The 7,500-nt window shown below is 38.8% G+C and overlaps 1 protein-coding gene across 2 annotated transcripts in view; it reads right to left on the reverse strand.

Annotated features, from left to right (window-relative positions):
* LOC137992578 (polycystin-1-like protein 2) overlaps positions 1-6,416 on the reverse strand; it is a 59,307-nt gene extending 52,891 nt beyond the window's left edge. The window contains exons 1-2 of one of the 2 annotated variants that reach the window (XM_068837983.1): positions 1,812-1,986; positions 1,619-1,675 (exon numbers count right to left, since the gene is read on the reverse strand). The gene's annotated coding sequence lies outside the window, so the exon portion shown is untranslated. Of the gene's footprint in view, positions 1-1,618; positions 1,676-1,811; positions 1,987-6,393 lie in introns of those variants that run through there. The other variant, XM_068837992.1, reaches the window with a different exon arrangement.
* Positions 6,417-7,500: the final 1,084 nt, after the last annotated feature.

Here is a 7,500-nt window from a genome sequence, read left to right on the forward strand (position 1 = left end):
TCGATGAGCTCTAAGCTTGAGCCCGCGACATGGTCACGTGATAATGGTCAGCGGATACCTTGTTTTGACAGATGTCAATTGATCAAAACATGGATGTCCAATATCAAAGATGTATGCTGTAAACTAGCATGATACTGATCACATTGGCATACATGAACGGGTGGACGTACGGACGTTCGATGACAACCAAGATTTCTCGCGTCGATGGGTTACCATATTTTCTTAACAATGGTGCTCCTCCGCTATGATACAAGAAATTCAACCACACTCTTACCCCGTGAAGTCCGTTTGTTAGATTTGACTGACCGACGTCAAAGTAATACTTGTCAGAATTCAAACAAATTATCGAATATTGACCATTATTTAGGAGATATCATATGTACAGAGTAGTAGCCGAAAGATGATCTGTTGGTTAGTGTTACTGTATATTTCGTAGGCTTTAATTAGCAGTTCAGTTTTTTCAGTTCTTTCATGGTAATTTTCTGCCTTTGTTTTAATAAATTCTTTTCCCATTCAGAGGCGTTAGCCACAGAGGGGCTTATTTAACACCAAGAGCCATGATGGCTCTTGTTAACACAGGGCCAGCACATACAAATTAGTTAAAAGCATTTGTAGAACGAGACAAACAACAATGGGAGCTTTTGTTATTCAATGATATGGAAATAAGTGGCCCTGTATTCTGTAGTTAAGCCCGTTTAGCTTTCTTCACGTCTCGGAGAAATCACCTATAAGGTTTGTATAATTCTCGGTTCAGTTCACGTTTGTTCGTATTTTCGTTTGTAATTTACGTGCTGGTTTACATAAACTTCCCTGTTTTAGCCCAGCGCTTTGGAAAAGAGATTGTTACCAGGCTGTGTATCTTGGGTGGTTTTATGAGAGACTAAAAAAATATCAGTAACTTTCGCTGAGCTGGTTTGCGGCTACAGCTACTGTAATCTTGGTTGTATTGCTCGTATTACGCAGCTTAGAATAAGAAGACGAATAAACTACACATTTGAATTATCTTCTGCGTTATGCCAATACTTAGTACAGGTCATTTTGTATTATTATGGGCGCAATTATTAAAATGAAATTTAAAAAAATACCAGAATTAAACTGAGTGAAAACAGTATCCCCTGAAACAATAAAAAGGCTTTTCCACGCGCTGCAATCGAAGGCGCGCAGGCCAAAGCTTTCGTCGCCTCGAAAAAGGAACTAATTAGAACTTAACAACAATTTTCGCTGAAAAATGGGATACCATCCGCATTCCAGTGTCTCCAAATTTGAGGTTTGAAGATTGTGGCTTGTGAAATGTCAAAGAAATTCTGCTTAAGCACGTTTATTTAACAACTAAACAACTTTGGTGCACGGTTTACAACTTTGGAATGAAGTGAAGTCTTTTGATGTTCCTTATTTTCGATGAAATAGAAATGTGACTCCGTGCGAATGTACACGATCTGATAAACCGAGGCGTATTTCCTAGGAGGTCTGCATTACTGCAGTACTTTATGCAAAGAGGATTGTTATAGCTGCTGCTACTTAAAGATAAATTAAGTGTCTTTACTTGGCGTTTATCTAAGAGAATTTTGAAAGAAAAAAATGAGGTCAAGCATTTGGAACTTTTAACATCAAAAGGTACCTTTTAGCTTCGGCTAGTGATTCATGAAACCGCCTTTGAAGAGAAAAGATGTTGGTCCTACAGTGGGATGGACAGCAAAGGCTAATAACCCTAATGATGGGTGAGTAATAAGAATTTCGAAAAACAAAAGTAAGCTGAAAAGTCACCACTTGAAAGCAGTGGTACAAGTAAATATTACAATTGCACAACTTACCAACATACAGGGAGTCAAGGATTGATAGCAAATTCTAGCTCATTACCGAATTACTGATCATTGAAATACATCTTCTGCAGCGTTTCAAAAATATTATCTAGCGAGATAGCAGCGCTAAAAAGCCTTGTCATATATACCCGGGAAATCGTAAGCTTTCTGGTGGCGTTGTTTACCGAGAGCTTTGCGTATCATCTAGGCAGCAGGTGGTAATAATGGCTTGAATGACTAAAGTATGCACCTCATACATGGACCATCCACCTGCAGGGCATTGGCATGCCGAACAAACGTTATGCCTTTGAAGGTAATGATTTGAGTTTAACCGCAACTGAAAAGTCAAAAGCGTTTTTCAGGATGATACGGATAAAACTTCATCAAAAATTACTCAGTGGCTGGGCCATTGGTGTTCATTTGGAGAATACAAGTTTTAATAAGGACAATGATACGGTGCTATGTTTTGGTTCAAAAACATGAGCCCGTGCTTTTTATCCTGGCTAAATACACCATTTTCAGATATCACAGGGTTCTTTACCTATCATTTTACTGCATCAATTGTCACTCATTGTTTTTGGTCCATGGTTACGTTTCCTCAGTGTGTTGTCCATTGTATTGAGTAATAACGCATAATCTGGGCATTGTTAAGAGAGGTTTGTTTTCTTTAGAAACGGTACAAAAGGGAAATTATAGAAAGGAAGAAGGAACACACGTTCTGGGGGTCGCATGATCGTTAAAATAATCTTCTTCGAAAGTTTGAACTTCCGCATTAATTATGTTAGTGATAAATAATGCAACACTAAAGGGAACGAGGTTGAAAGGATTCCAAAGTGCCTTGAATGATCGATATACCAGAGGAAGATTGTCACCTTGTAAAGTTCGTTTGAAAAAATTCCATCAAGGAGAGATTGAGACATCGACGAATTTTACGAACGTGTTAAGCCTGTATTGATTTTAAGAGGAGGGATCTTGGTTGGTACAATTCTACATGTTCAATTCCCAACTTGAAACTGGATGGATTTCTCTTCGGTGGTCCCAAAATGGAGAGTCTACCACGTTTTGTAGATGATCAATTGGTGGTGGACTCCCGACCATGTTATGTTATGTTATTTTCTTTCAGAGTATCTGTGAACCAGCGCGCCAGCTAAACGCACTTCGTGGTAATTTATTTTATTTACTAAAAAAGTTTGGTGAATTCTGTTTATTTTGCAGTGCAACTCACCTACAGAATTAACTGACACTAGACATTTATGAATCAAGACCATTTTTTCAGTGCAGATAAAATACAAAAGATACTAAATACTGTGTACTAATCTAGGGGGAGGTAAACAAGAAGTCTTAACTCCGCATGGTAAACCGTGCGAAAAGAGGTGATGAGCTGGTTGCTTGGCAACGAGCGAAAGGATGTCTGAGAGCTCAGCAGGCAGTCCAAGTCCGGTAAAGCTGCGAATTGAAATATACATGAGTCGTGATAAAAATGTATCAAAGGAAAGGGGAAAATAGACGACGGCTTCAAAACTTCAGCGAAAATTTTTTCTCAGTCGTCATAAAGTTTTTCCCCCGTTAAGTTCCTTTGAAAAATTTGTATGGTCGTGCTGCTTTGCATTAAATGTCCTGTCTGTATACTTTTAGAATGCACGGACTATCTCAGTTTCCTCTTACGTAATTTATGAGAACCTCAAATTAACCTGCCTTTATAATTAGGGACCTCGCTTTTTATCGGTGCACGAAGACGAGTTCGAGTGCGAGTTTCCCGTACTGAGCATGCGCATAGGGTTTGGAGGCCGAATTTTTTCGAAGTGCACATGCTCAGAACGGAAAACCCGTACTCGCAGTCTTGCTCGTCCTCCGATCTAAATGTCCCTAATAAATTTTCGAAAAGTTAATGCACTATCTTCAAGTGAAACGATCATTTATTCAAAATTTCATCAGTTGGAAATTTCGAAAATAATAGATTGAAATTTGTATAGCAGAAATTCATTCTAGGAAATAATGAAATGCGCTAAAAATTGCACAGTAACAAGTTTAATAACAATCACGAGATAACGATCGCGAGCATAGAACTTGAATATGCAAAAATATCACGTAAGAAGAGCTGGAATCAACCGTCAAAGAGACGAATGCATCGACTATGCGTGCTCGCGAGGCCCGGATTTAACCGTCAATGTAGTGTACTCATAACTGAACTATTCGGCAGGAGTTTAATTTGATTTTAGCTTATGTGAGTAAAACATGGAAAGTAACGTGTCACTCGAAATGGCGAATTATGCTGTAAGAGCCTACCTGCATGAATAATTTATTTCTATTAGGCAAATTGCACAATGAGGCATATTGAACTATCATGGGAGGAAAAACTGAATTTTTTCACATTGCAAAGTAGTCCGTATATCTGACTTCTTGAAGAAGAGAGTCTCCCCGCGTGGTGCTGTAGTGAAAAGGATATATGTCCTATATTGAAACTCTGGAGGGTGTATTAAAGTTAAGAATCGTGATGTACCAAACATGGAGGAAATGACAGAATCGCGTGCTATTGACTTAATCACCCCACGGCACCTGGAGAATTTGGTGACACTGTGTCTGGGATCTGCGCTTACCCTGCTTTGATCTAAAGGGCGCCAAAATCAAACTTCCTTTTTTAAAAATTTTACAAATTGGATATTTTGCTACTTCATTTAACTTGGCTCCTCTTCAGGGCTGAGTTCAAGCCTGAGTCGCCCAAACAGCTTGGTGAATCTACCTTCGGTGACACCAAATTCAACTGTATCATACTTTGTAAATAGCCAGCTGATTTCCCTAGCCCATCCCTCCTTATTTGAGGTTTTCAACCATGTTGTTTCGTTTGAAATGTTACTTTGTTTTGGTTTCTTTTTTTCCCCTCCGTTTACCGTTGCCCGACCGACCTCGATTTTCAAGTTTTCCAAAAAAAAAAAATTGAAATAGGTACTGACTTAGTACAATACATTTTTGGCCTTTAATGTGAGAAATGATAAACACTCAGTTTGCCCGAACATATTTTCAGAGTTTCAACTTCAACCTAGAGTGAACGTGACACTGGCAAAATGGACGCTTTCTGTGATTGTATTAACTCCCTACTCGTTTCTGCTCCTTGCCATCCGACTCCTTCTACAGCTTGACACTGTTCTTTTCTTAGATTGCTTCTGATTTTTTTTTCTTTTCTGAAAATTTCTTACTCCGACTGTCCCGACCCAAAATTAGTAAACGCATTTGACGGTAAACAAAGACAGACAGGAAGAGGACAGAAAGAAATTACAGCGGTTACCAATAACACGCGACCTATCGCATTCAAAAGAAGTCGGGTAAAGTTGCGTTTTGGTGGACCTCAATTAAAGAAAAGCCGTTAAATGTTATTTTTAATTCTGACCTCATTTCAAGGCAGCAGAACCAAGAAATTAAAAGTTTTCTCTGCTGAAAGCTGGTAATTTTTATAGAAAGGGCATCGTATTTTCAATAATTTGCAAAATGAGCGATGCGTGTAAGTCGGCAAATTAGCGCGTGTAGTGAAATTTAATTTTTTTAGTTTAAAAACTGGCAAGCTCTCATATATTAAGAGTTAATATTTATTTCTTCGGAATACTCCTTTCAGATATTACTTTTTCTGAGCAGCAGTGAACCATTTAATTAGTCTAATTTGGAACTCTCCTAGGCAGGGACACCTGAATTAGCTATTGTTTGCTTTTGCCTTGGAAACTTGTAAGGATTCAAAATAATCTTAACCGTTTTTTTCGATTGACTTCCACCAAAACACAACTTTATCAGATTCTTTTGAAGGCGATAGGTCGCGTGTTATTGGTAACCGCTGTAAAACTTACGTGTATTCATTGTAACGGGTAATAGTGATGTCCAATTTAGTAGCAGAGAGTAATTCAAAAAGTTTAATTAAAAAGGTATCATTGTGTGTTCATCTCTATGAAGCCAGTTGAGCCCGCCACCAGACAAGAGGTGGAAAGCATGTCTGTGGAGTCGGAAATAATGAGAAGAAAAATTTCAGCAGCTGTTACACGTAGAAATCTTTAGCTGAAACTTATGTGCAAAGGCGTTGCCAAACAAGCTTCAGCAGGCGTTGCTCTGTGCAACATAAAAGGTCGAAACTCGTTCGGAAACGCTGAAACTGGTCTCGAAATGCTGTTTCCATGGCCTTGGCAAGTTTCTGATTGGCTTACGCAGCGTTGCGTAAAAAGACCGAGCTAGGCCAGTTTCACGAAGTGGTGTTACACGGTGGACCTCTTGTTTTATCACCACTGCGATTTCTGCTACCGTTGCAGAAGCAGAAAGCGGTTTTACTTTTCGTGAAACTGATCTCGCTTCACGAAACCGACCATGTTACACGGTGCAGTGCCTCCTGAAAGTTGTTTGACTTTCGTAGCTTCGTTGCACACACGTTTCAGCTATAAGTTCAGAACGTGCATGTAACAGCGGCTTCACTCTCCCCTAACGGGAAATCACCTACCAAATGAATCGTTTTGCCTGTTAATAACGCATCCGTAAGCGAGGAATCGATAATATTTTACATTTATGTGTTGGTAACGACGAGTGAACGTTTCTTGCAAAGTAAACAGGAAGACATACTCACAGTTAATATTTATGAGGCTTTGAAATTTTTCAAAAGATGTTTCAAATCCTCGCAACTTCAGAGAGTATAAGCGAGATAACGTTTTCCGTTTTTCTTGAATCCTTGTTCCTTAAATGTAGTTTTAAAATCAAATTGCGATTTTGAGACGGCAATACCACATTATATTGACGGCTAGTTGGGAGAAAATATATTCCGTATTGGGCGGAGTCGCGAACCCTAACCCTAACCCTAACCCAACACTACGGAATATATTTTCTCCCAACGCTAATTTGCTGACTTACACGCATCGCTCATTTTGTATCGCGATCCATCATTTATAAGGATAAATAAAACTGTAAACTAATCAACCCGCGCCTGATCGAAATTTCAATTCTTTCTACCTGCGAAACGTATTTGTTTGCGTACGTCAGCAACCCAATTCAGTGCAGAACCAATCACAGGCCGCAAAAGTGAGACGGCACTACCATGAAGTATTGACGGCTCGCGCATAGGCAAAACTATAAGAAGATCGCGATACTGTGTGATAAGTGTACGAAGAGCGCTACAATCCAGCGGTGTTCATCGACAAGCGTATTTCCTGATCAGGAAAGTTTCGGGTAAATTAAAACTGAAAAATACGCAGAAAACGTACAAAGCAATATTGAGTATGTTTACTGTTTTGTCGTTTGACGGTTAGTGGAAAGAAATTACCGACCTTGACATACGAGGTATAAAATTGATATTAAGTACTGAGGGAGGTTTAAGTATCTGAATTTGATTGCGTATAATTGGCAATTGGGATAATAATACAAAAATCTTTGAAGGGATGCCACATACAATTTTTACAATTCTTAATCATGCCTTCATTTTCATCTTGAATTTCAAATGAATTTACAAATAAAAATTGTCACTTGAAAACTATTCTGACAAAAGTCAATTTAGGATTTCAATATTAATTTCAGCTTGGCACGTGTCAATCGCATTTCTTCAAGTACTGCCGGCTTTGCACTAAGAACTGGGGCAGAATTCGCCAACTTTTTGCTTTTTATCAGTTGTCATCAGCACTCAACCTAATAATATTTTTACAAAACCACACGTTAAGGGTTTCGGTCTAACTTTTCGTTAATT

Source organism: Montipora foliosa, chromosome 1 (assembly GCF_036669935.1).
Source record: "Montipora foliosa isolate CH-2021 chromosome 1, ASM3666993v2, whole genome shotgun sequence".
Lineage (NCBI taxonomy): Eukaryota > Metazoa > Cnidaria > Anthozoa > Scleractinia > Acroporidae > Montipora > Montipora foliosa.